Genomic DNA, 12500 nt, shown 5'->3' on the forward strand with positions numbered 1-12500 from the left:
TTCCCATGCTATTTAAACCTATTCAGTTATCTTATGTCCTTCATTAGTTTCAGTTATTAGACTGCGGCCATGATGGGGCACTGCCTTGAAGGGTTTTAGTCGACTATTTCGACCACTTGACTTATTTCGTAAGTCTGCTTCTTATTCTATCGGTATCTCTTTCGCGGAACTGTTGTTGTTACGAGGACGTAAACAAACCAATATTGATTATGAAGCGGTGACGGGAAACGAACACAGGTACAACACGCGCACGCGCGCACGCACTCATACTCAAATATATTTTATCCTTTACCTTTTTACTTGTTTCAGTCATTAGTCTGCGGCCATGCTGGGGCACCGACTCGAAGGGCTTAGAGCAACAAGTCGACCTCAGTACTTGTCTTTTCTAAGCCTGGTTTTAATCCTTTAGATCTGTTTTTGCCGAACTGCTAGGTTACGAAGATGAGAACAAACCAACACCATTTGTCAAGCGGTGGTGGAAGACAAAATCACACACACACACACATACACATACACACCCACCCACACACCCACACACAATAAGTTTGCCTCCCAACCACATGGTTCCGGGTTCAATCCAGATACAGGTTCAATGGCACCTTTCTTTCTTTCTTTCTTCTCTCCCCTTACATCTCTTCAGCTCTCTTTTTCTTTCTCTTCCATTGTACTATCATGTTTATATCGTTCCCTTCTTTACCTATCTTTTCTCTCTACTCGTTCAATTCCCACGGTATGTATGTACGTATGTATGTGCAACTGTATGTATGTATATATGTATGTATGTATGTATGTATGTATACGTATGTAAATACATATATCGACGCACAGAAATGCGCGCACACACACACACAAACGCACATACACACACGCGCGCGCGCACGCGCACACACACACACTACCATCATTCCAACAGAGTTCATATCCATGGGTCGTCAAGTCGATGTGGATGCTGCTTCAGTCGGTGTTATGCACCACGAAACCTTGTTGGTGAGCGATCTTCGACAACGACCTTCTGTTAGCAGATGTCGCCATAGATCGGTGGTCCTCACAGTGGGCGGTATTGCCCTGCTGGGATAAGTGGAAAGTTCCAGGGGGGGGGGGCGTTGAAGAAAAGTGGGGGTGATAATGGGTAGCGATTCATGTAAAAAGTGGGGCGATAATGGGGGTATTTATTCATGTAAAGACAACAAAATTATGGGTTCATCAAGTTAAATGTTATTTGTGAAATACAGTTGCTTTGAATTTGCTTCGGAAAGAAGTCTATGTCTGTGGTGGTTAGTTGGGATGGGGGTGCTCGGAATGTGGCCTGGATGTCAAGGGGACAGCAGCCCAAAAAAATTTGGAGACCACTACCATAGATATACAAAGTGGTTAACAACGGACCCATATATATATACATATATATATATATATATATATATATATATATAACAAATAATAAATGAGTATATGCATATATACGTACAGGTATGTGCATACCTACGTCTACCTGTATATATAGGTGCATATCTGGGTACAGGACATTGTAAACAAAACGTAGACAAGAAAATAATAATAATCAGAGTACAGAAAACACACAAGCCACATAGAGAACATTTTCCTTCATCAGCTACCCCCATTTTAACACCGGCGTTTCGAAGTATGTACATATGTATATATATATAAATTTTTTCTTGGTGCCATATATTATGTATACTTTCCTTCCTTATACTTTTCCTTCCTTTCTTTTATCATTCCATTAAATGTAACACACCTCACTTTATGTCTGTCTTTGAATTGTCCCTCTCATCCTTCGAACTTTCCTACGTTTTCGGACAAAACCTTTTGTAACCTTCGTCCTGTCTTTGTCCTTACATGTTTTTAATTGATATTAGCCCTTGTGGCCAATAAAACGAATTTAATTATTATTATTATTATTATTATTATTATTATTATTATTATTATTATTATTATTATTATTATTATTATTATTATATAGTGTGTGTGTGTGTGAGTGTGTGTGTGTGTGTGTGTAGGGTGGGAGTCAGTGTTTGGGGTGTGTAACTTATTTGGGTCGGCAAGGAAATAGTCCTTAATAAAAGATGTAGATGAATTTAAACCATCGAGTTCTTTCTCAGCTCTGATCTCAACACTCAAATATTCTCCCACTCTACTTACCCTCTCTACCCACCTCATTTTGCCCCCACCCGCTCGCCCTGCTCCTACCCACCCTTAGTTAAAGCTATCATTCCATCTTAGCACCAACAGAAGTCAATTTACTAGTTTTATTTGATTTCCCATTGCATTTCCACTCCCACTTCAACCCCCACCCCACCCCCACCTTACCCCTCTCCCCCTTGTCACACCCCGTTCGCCCCGCATCCTATATTTATTTTTTTGGTTTCTCACTTTCAATTCCGAACGTCACCATCGTCGCCTTCATCTAAGTGCTGCTCCGACCCCGACACTGAACCGACAGAAACCCCTTTCCCAACCCCTGTTGGCAGCATTCTTTCGTTTAACACGTGGGTGACATAATTTCTGGAAGTCAGCGCAATGGAACCATGTCAACGGTGGTAGCAGCGGTGACGGTGATGGCGGTGTATTGCGGTGGTGATGGCGGTGTGAAATATTGGTGATAGTGGTAGTGGAGATGGTGGTGATGGTGAAAGTGTCGAATCTTGTTCAAAACGGGGGCACCAGTTTTCATTTATGTCTTATGTAGTGTTTTTGGTACCGAAAGACTTTCAAACTTCGTATACTTATCTATTTTGTGTTATAGAACAGAAAAACATTTTTGTATTCGAATTTATTTCATGTAAAAAATTGTCATATTTCGATAATTTCTACTAATCACTGACGTCTATTCAGTTGAAAACAGTTAGCGCTGTAACGGTGTATATCGTATTAATCCCCTAACCCTAGCCCTAACTAGACTGTTAACCGTAACCGTAACCCTAACCCTAACCCTAAAACTAACCCTAACTCTAGAATCCGAACTCTAAAATTGTTACACACATAGATACGCACAGCGTAATTTATTATATAAACAATATATGCGTATAAATTACGATTAAACCGGATGAAATATGTCACAGGGAATAACATTTTTATGACCGCCCAGCAGTAACTCTATTCAGCTGAATAGACGTCAGTGATTGATTGAAATTACAGAAATACGACAACTTTAACATGGAATAACTTGCGAATTCCTTTTTTTTTGTTAAGAAGACTAAGAGTAAAAGATGTTTTATATGACACATTCTACCAGTGTTCCAAGTTTCAAAGTGTTTCGTTAAGAAAATACTGGTGCCCCCGTTTTGAAATAGATCCAAAGTGTCTGTTTGGTGGTGGCAGTGATGGCGATAATATTCAGGGAATAATGGTTGTGGTGATAGTGACAGCGACAGTCGTGTTGCTGTTGGTGGTGATTGTAGTATTAACCACATGATTCCGGGTTCAGTCCCACAGCGTGGTACCTTGGGCAAGTGTCTTCTACAATAGCCTCGGGATGACCAAAGCCTTCTCAATTAATAGACAGAAACTGAAAGAAGCCGTTGTATATGTGTATATCTATCTATCTATCTATCTATCTATCTATCTATCTATCTATCTATCTATCTATCTATCTGTGTGTATATATGTATATATATGTGTGTGTATTTATGCGGCCATGCTGGAACACCTCCTTTAGTCGAACGAATCGACCCCAGTAAGGCTAAGTGACGGGGACCTAAACGCACCAGCATCGGTTGTCAAGCGATGGTGGGGGACAAACACAGACACAAATAACAAACACACACATACATATATATGTATATATATATATATATATATATATATATATATATATATATATATATATATATATATATATATATATATATATATATATATATATATATACATATGTTAATACGACGGGCTTCTTTCAGTTTCCGCCTACCAAATCTGCTCACAAAACTTTGGTTGGCCCGAGGCTATAGTATACTTGCCCAAGGTGCCACGCAGTGGGACTGAACCCGGAACCATGCGGATGGAAAGCAAGCTTCTTACCACACAGCCACCCCTACGCCTAATACATACATACATACATACATACATACATATATGTGTGTGTGTGTGTGTGTGTGTGTGTATACATACTTCGATTTTGAACCTGGTTTGCAAGATTCTTTATGTGCATGCGTGTGTTGAAGTAAATTAATGCTGTGTTTGGGGAGAGTCATATTGTTTTAATGCCTTATTATCTAACACACTCACCACTTCGATCTCCATTCATCTATTATATATATTTTTTCTTCCAAAATTTTCGTTGCCTTTTGCAAACTTGTCAATGGATATTGACTCTGTTATCGGAGCTGCTTTCTTTTTTTCTCTGTGCGCATGTGTGTGCATCGGCGTGCATGTGTGCTTGTGTATGCACATATGTATGTATGCATGTAAGCATGCATGCATATATGTATGTGTGGGTGTATGCATATATGTATGTATGCGTGTGTGTACGTATGTATACACGTGGTATCACTAGTTTCTACCTGTATTATAATACACGTAGAAGGTAGTGAAGCCCCAATAGCCACAGATTATACATGTATAAGTACATTTACTAGTAGGGTGTTATGTACATACATACATACATGCATACATACGTACATACATACATACATACATATGTGCATACACAAGCACGCTGATGCACACACATGCGCACAAACAGACAAAAAGGAATGCAGCTCCGATAACGGACAGAGTTAACATCCAGTGACAAGGCTGCAAAAGCAACGAAAATTTTGGATGAAAAATTATGAATAATAAATGAGCGGAGATCGAACCGGTGAGTGTGTTAGATAATAAGGCATGAAGACAATATGACTCTCCCCAGACACAACATATACATACATACATACATATATATATATATATATATATATATATATATATATATATATATATATATATATATATATACACATATATATATATATGCATATATATATATATATATATATATATATATATATATATATATATATATATATATATATATATATATATATATATGTATATATATATATATATATATATATATATATATATATATATATATATATATATATATATATATATATATACATATACATATACATACACACACACACACACACACTGTGTGTGTTAGTGTGTGTGTCCCAACACTGCTTGACAACCGATGTTGGTATGTTTATGTCACCGAAACTTAACGCTTTGGCGAAAAAGACACCGATAGAATAAGTACCAGGCCTAACAAAAAACAAGTACAGTGGGTCGATTCATTCGACTGCAAAGCCTTCTAGGCGGTGCCCCAGCATGACCGTAGTCTAATGACTTGAAACAAGTAAAAAGTAAAAAAAAAATAAAAGATAAAATAAGAACTGCTGAAGGATTCTACCGACTCGGGACAAGCTTCACAGGCAAGGGAGTAACATCAGATGAGCCTGTCCAAGATGGACCCAGTGCAACGAAACTGATTTGCACGTACAAGTTTTGTGTCCGGGCTTTGTCGATTAGTGGAGTTCTATCAGACAGCTGCTGTCCTGTACGGGACCGATCAACCTGCCAGCCAAATCGCTTACCTCTGGTGTTCAGAGAGATCTTTGACGGCGTGGTTCCTCGAGTGGTTTTAGAGACCCTCATGTATAAGGAAGTTTCCATCATCATCATCGTCACCATCACCACCACCACCACCACCACCACCACCAACAACAACAACAACAACAACAACAACAGCAGCAGCACCACCACCACCACCACCACTACCACAATTTTTTTCTAATGTTGGAAAATGTGTATACTTTTCATGATTTCTTTTTATCATTTGATTCTGTGTAATCTAACCCCAACACGCAAACATGTCTGGCTTCTTACCGTCCTTCTTGGTGGCAAAAAAGTAAAAATCCGAAGTCAACGTTTCCTTTCAGAATCCCTGGCACATCAGGCAAAATAGTCGAACAATATTTCTTTCAACTCATAACGTTCTGAGTTCAAATTTCACCGGTGTCAACTCTACCTTTCGTCCTTTCGGAGACAATAACATAAAAAAAACCCCAGCCTAGACGATGTAATCGACTAATCCTTTTTCCCTAAAATTACTGCCAAAATTTGAAAGTGATGAGCTGGCAGAGTCGTTACCGTGCTGGATAAAATACTTAGCAGCATTTCCCCTGACGCTTTAGATTTTGAGTTAAAATACCGTCGGAGTCCACTTCATCTTTTATCCTGTCGATGAAATAAGTACAGTTGCCGGCTGGGGTCGATGTAATCGGCTTATCTTTTTTCCTTAAAAATGCTGGCCGTGTACCGAAATTATTATTAGTAGTAGTAAGATCGGTGGATGTTCCACTTTACAGATTTACAGAGAATTAGAAGCGTGGAAGTGCGACAACGTCCTCGGGAGGACCCTAGGCGTCGACGAAGACGAATGGGCAAGCCTCTTCGAGGAGTGTTATGGATAATTTCCAGATGTCTTTGGTCTGGCAGTGCTACGGGGTTGTGGGGGTGCTACCGGTTCGATATAAATTGTCCAAGCACGGATGTGCTGTCAGATGGGCTTGTCCGAAGTACTAGCAGAGCGTCGAAATCGTTCGCATGCATTCCTTCAGTGTCTGGGCATTGCTGACTTGTGGAGTTATGTCGAACAACTGCTATCGTGTGTAGGGCAGATCCGTCTGTTGTCCGAGTCCATAATGATGATTGCCACGCCGCCCTCCTTTAATCGGGCTGGCAAGGCAGGTTTTCTTTGTCTGGTGGCTGTGGCGAATGAGGTTATCCGGTGGACGAGGTTGAAAGGAATGAGGACAAACTTTCCTCTTTGCTAAAGCCGTCATCGACTTTTTCAAGTTCCACTTGAAAAGGAAAGTGGGGGTGGAGAGGGAGGTGCTGTCCTCGAGTGAATTGATGAAAAGATGGGCGAAAATTGCCAAAACAGCAAGAGTAGATGGTACCACTCTCAGTGTAGATCTGTGAGTCGGAAGAAAGGAGTTGGAGAGAGATTGTCTCTTTGTCACTAGCTCAAAGTGATAGAGCCAACGTTCAATGAAACCAACTGGATCTGCCTCAAACAATAGCAAATTTTTCCCGTGATGTGATCAACCTAGTACACTTTTGATCAGGAGTCATAAGACATGGCAGCCACCAAGCAGAGATCGTCGTTATGCCAAGTTCATTGTGCAGGATGTTCTCAACTCTCTCACTGGATAGTATCAGTTATTTGATTTATAGCCACTCGCCCTTCATCCATCACCATGTTGAGAACACAACCAATGTTTTCCTCGGTGGTGGCAGTTGCAGAGGTCCAAATCTTGGATCATCTTCCGAACTCTCCCCTCCCCTGCTAAACTCAGTTGCTCATTTTGAACTGTTGATAAAGAAGGAGCATCGTCCCCTAAAGTAGTAACCATGTCAGCATGAACGTCTTTGAACCCTATTTTTGCAGATACTTGATAAAACTACGATGCCAAATTTTGTCGATTTTCGAGAGAAATCGTTACTAGTTAGTTTTGAAATCTTCTTTGAACAGTCAGATGTCAGGTTACCTGGAAAGAAACAAGGCAGTTATTAATGTATGCAAGATTTCACAGTTCTAGCCTCATTCCTTCATAGTCAGCCTATGAACTTTTTAGCCCACACTCGTATGTACGTGTCTCTTCTGGGGTTTTTTTTTTGGTTTTTTTAATTATAATAAGTCTTCCACTGAGGATGGAGCCGGTTTCCAACAAAGACACTAGGCTCTATCTTTGGGATATTAACACAGACAAATTCACATTTGGAACTTGAGAAAACTCATGCATATTTCTACTGTTCCACTCACAGATTGCACTTATAATGTACGAATTAACCGGTCGATTTCTCTTTCTGAAAATCCCAGTTTATCCAGATTCTCCTTTAAGCATTTACTAACAAAACCTAGTACTCCAATTATTATTAGTATGAATATGAATTCATAGTCTCGATATGGAAGTTAGAACTTTCGAAGCAGTTGTCCATAGATATCCTCTTTTTCTTTGATTTTCAAAGAGATATTTATATCTTCAAGGCAGCTAACCCTCTATGATGGTACATACCTTTTCCCCTCTGCCCCAAATAACAATATCTGGCCTGCCTATGTATGTATGAATGTATGTATGTATGTATGTATGTGTGTGTGTGTATGTATGTATGTATGTATGTATGTTTTGTTGTCAATTATATAAAATCTCTCGTTGCGTGTGGAAGGTGCTGGTTTCTAACAAAGATTCAGTCCTGTCGTTGGAATGTAGATAACAGAAGCAAACTACAAAAAATGTATGAAACTGAAACTTCATACATACGTACATACACACACGCATACATACATATACTCGCACACACATATACATGCATATATTCGCGCACACGCATACATATATAGTTACATACACAGATACGCACACGTATATATATATGTATATATATATATATATATACATATATATATATATATATATATATATATATATATATATGTATGTATGTATGCATGTATACACACGCACATACACTTATCCACGTACACATTCCTATGGTCACACGTAACACACATACAGACATAAATGCATACATACATACATACTTATTTACACAGACACACGTACATACGTCGTACATACATACAGACGGACAAAAAGCTAGGCATATGTACGTTCTGCGTAGCTTAAAATCAGCTATCCGATGCACACAGAACAGACTGCTATTGTTCTATAGGACAAGGAACAGAAGTCATGTACTGTTGTAGTCTTTACTGCTCAGCGTTTATAATCTATCTATTGTCTCTTACTTATTTTCGTCATTAAACTGCGGCCATGCTGGAGCACCGCTTTGAAGAGTTTAGTCGAACAGATCGACTCCCGGTATATAATTTTTTAAAGTCTGGAAATCTAGTACTTTTTCTGTCAACATCTTTTACCGAACAGGGGCGTAAACAAACCAACACCTGTTGGCAAGAAGCATGGTGGAGGTGTAAGCACAAACACACACACACACACACACTCATATACGACGAACTTCTATACAGTTTCCGTCTACCAAATTCACTCACGAGCCATTGGTCGGCCCGGTGCTTTAGCAGAAAAAAAACTTGTCAAGTTGCTGTGTAGTGGGATTGAACCTAAAACAACGTGGTGGCAAAATGAGCTTCTTATTCACACACCTTATGATAAAAAGAATGATAAAAGATGTGTATAAAAGTATGTAAATGCTGAGGATTTCTAGAAGTAAAAAACTCTATTGATCTGCATCATGCAAATGCGATCGCTTTGTAGTACTGTGGGGATAATACAATAACACATAATTGCATGTCTGCACATAGCTCACACACATTACGTAAAGAGTGCGTGAAAACTTATGCACTCACATTTACGAATGAGATATTTAAGCCCATTATATAAACACAAGTGAAGGCACGTCGCCTAGTGGTTAGGCTGTTGCACTAATGATCGCTCGATCGTAGGTTCGATTCCCTGATTGGGCGGCGCATTGTGTTCTTGAGCGAAACACTCCCATTTCACGTTGCTCCAGTTCTCCTTTCGATTAGGGGTGAGAATGTTGGCCTGCACGCCTAGCCAGCGGGGTGGCGTCATTTGAAGACTAAAACAATGTGAAGCGCATTGTGACCACATCTGATAGCCTGGTCAGTCACGTGATCACATGACTTGATATAAACACAGGTATTTAATAGTAGGCTCTCGATCGGAGAATTGACTGTTCTGCCATTTCTTGCAGAATAACCTGCACAGAGGATTTGTTTATAGAGATCAAACGTTTGTGCAGTACGTTAGCTCACACCTTCCATCAAATCGACATCACTTGAACGGTATAAACGGTATACCCATACAGAAACTTACATATGATGATGTAAGACGGCGAGCTGGCAGAAACGTTAGCACGCCGGGAAAAATGCTTAGCGGTATTTTGTCTGTCTTTACGTTCCGAGTTCAAATTCCGCCGAGGTCGACTTTGCCTTTCATCCTTTCGGGGTCGATAAATTAAGTACCAGTTACTCACTGGGGTCGATGTAACCGACTTAATCCCTTTGTCTGCCCTTGTTTGTCCCCTCTATGTTTAGCCCCTTGTGGGCACTAAAGAAATAAGAAATTTACATATGATGATACTAGTGGTGGTGATGGTGATGTTGATGATGATGATAAATGTATTCGCATACATAAAAAAGGTTTTGTCCTTTTGCTAGTGACCGACTGGAATCCTAAAAGGGTTTAAATCTAAAAGAAAAACATACATACATAATATTACATTGCATTGCGTTACATGCATACATACAGACATGCATACATGCATACATACATACATACATGGAAACGTGCATACATACATACATACATGGAAATGTGCATACACAAATACATACATGATGGCTGACCACTCGTGACCAAAGAAAACTATGACTGATGATCGCCAATGCAAAACGTCAGCAATGCTTGTTATTGCTTTATCCAGGTTCGCTTCATTCGGGTTCGCACCGCGTCTTCCATGCTCGCCGCGATACCCTCCTACTCGACCGGTCATCGGAAAGTCGTCTCACCGGCGTTCTAGGTCCAACAAAGCTTGCATAGCACCTCACAGACCCTCTCAACCCTACTGACCTGATCCAGACCACAATCCAAAGCAAGATATCCGGTGCCAATAAGTAATATTTAATTATAAAAATATAATGGGGTTGCTTTGAAACATCGCTATGAAGGTCCGGTAGAGTAAAATTGGAACCAAAGGGATCCACTGATATTTCATGGTGGTGTTCCAGCATGACCACAAGAGTAAAATAAAAGTTGGTTGAGAAACACTGTCCTGAAGACGTGCTTTAACATGTATGCATACATATATACATGTAATGAGACAGACAGACAAGCGGACAGACATGCACGTAACACATTCATACATGCCGTCGTACATAACATACATATATCATACTTACCTAGATACATACAAACATACACACAGCTACACGTACATAACATGCATATGGTGAAAAACATCCATACATACGTTTAAAAGCTAGTCACCATCCGCGAATATGTAGGCCTGAAAACGCACCTTTCTTTCGCTATCTATTTTAGGTACCTCAATAGCCGCTAGCAAGCTTGGACACCGTCTTGGCTGTTCCACACCTTGTTCTTGAGGCACACCTGGAGGAATTTCAACCATGTTTCGTGGTCTGCTACCCACAGCAGCTCCTTTATAGGATCCAGTTAGCTCAAGACATCATCAGGAGGAACCACGTCCGGTTTCGGCCCCTACTCCTCTACCGTTTTGACGTGGCGGGCTGCCCCCCCCCCCCCCCCGTTTCGGCGGTGTCTTCAGCTCTGGTGTTGGGTGCATGTCTTCTTTCTTCTATTCCCTGGCCTCTTCGATGCAGCATCAATGAGTGTCAGCGTCCGACTGATTGTCTTGTCAAATTCCCCTTTTTTATACCTGCTGCTAGGCTCCAGCAGGCTGCTCCAGCAAGTTGTCACGTGACACTGTCTAAATTTCCCGCTGCTAGGGTCCAGTAGGCAGCCCCAGCAAGTTGTCACATGACACTGCGTGTTTGTGTGAGAAGACAGAGAAAAAGAAAGAAGGGGACAAAGAGAGAGAGCTATACCAATCGGCTGAAAGAGAGAGTTACAACAATCGGTTGAATATAGATGGATGGATAAACTGGAAGGGCAATCCTTCGGTATAAGTCTCTAGAGGAAACGACGTCATCACCTTTTTCAGCCTAGCCTCTTTATGTATATCATGGGAGAAGGTTGTGTGGGTGAATGTACCAACACTGAAGTATTGGCCGACTGGAGCAACTGGAAATGTACAGTCTTTCTCCGGGTTAAAACGTGCTATCTAGTTCAAGAACTACGCACATTTTTCTCAAAGTTATGGAGATGATATCAAACCCATCAGGCGTCAAAAGAGAAGGAAAGAGGGGGAAGAGAGAAAGAGAGAAAGCGAGAAAGAGAGAGAGGAAGAGAGAGAGAGCGAGAGAGAGAGAGAGAGAGAGAGAGAGAGAGAGAGAGAGAGAGAGAGAGAGAGAGAGAGAGAGAGAGTGTGTATGTGCAGGAGACGTTGAATTCTTCTGAAGTGGTTACTGTTACAATTATCATTAATTTTATCTTGTTTTAACTGATATATATATTTATTTATATAACATCTACTTTTCTGATTAGTTTTATCGAAATTTTAATCTATTCATTCTGTAAACGCCTTATCACAGGTCTAAATTTTATTTTGTGTACCTTTGTCTTATTTTGGATGTATGTATGTATGTATGCATGCATGTATGTATGTATGCATGTATGTATATATGTATGAAGGAAGGAATGCATGTGTAAGTACGTACGTATATATGGTTATGAATATAGGTATATATGCATACAATTAAACATGTGACATATGCATGCATTTATGTAAATGTTACATATACATATACATGTGTGTGTGTGTGTGTGTGCTTTATTATTATTATTATTATTATTATT

At 40.0% G+C, this 12500-nt stretch overlaps 1 protein-coding gene across 3 annotated transcripts in view; it reads left to right on the forward strand.

The window, feature by feature from the left end:
* LOC106871863 (dual specificity tyrosine-phosphorylation-regulated kinase 4) overlaps window positions 1-12500 on the forward strand; it is a 153929-nt gene that overhangs the window by 62603 nt on the left and 78826 nt on the right. The window lies entirely within an intron of this gene.

Source organism: Octopus bimaculoides, chromosome 10, assembly GCF_046866305.1.
Source record: "Octopus bimaculoides isolate indiv1 chromosome 10, ASM4686630v1, whole genome shotgun sequence".
In the NCBI taxonomy this organism is placed as follows: domain Eukaryota; kingdom Metazoa; phylum Mollusca; class Cephalopoda; order Octopoda; family Octopodidae; genus Octopus; species Octopus bimaculoides.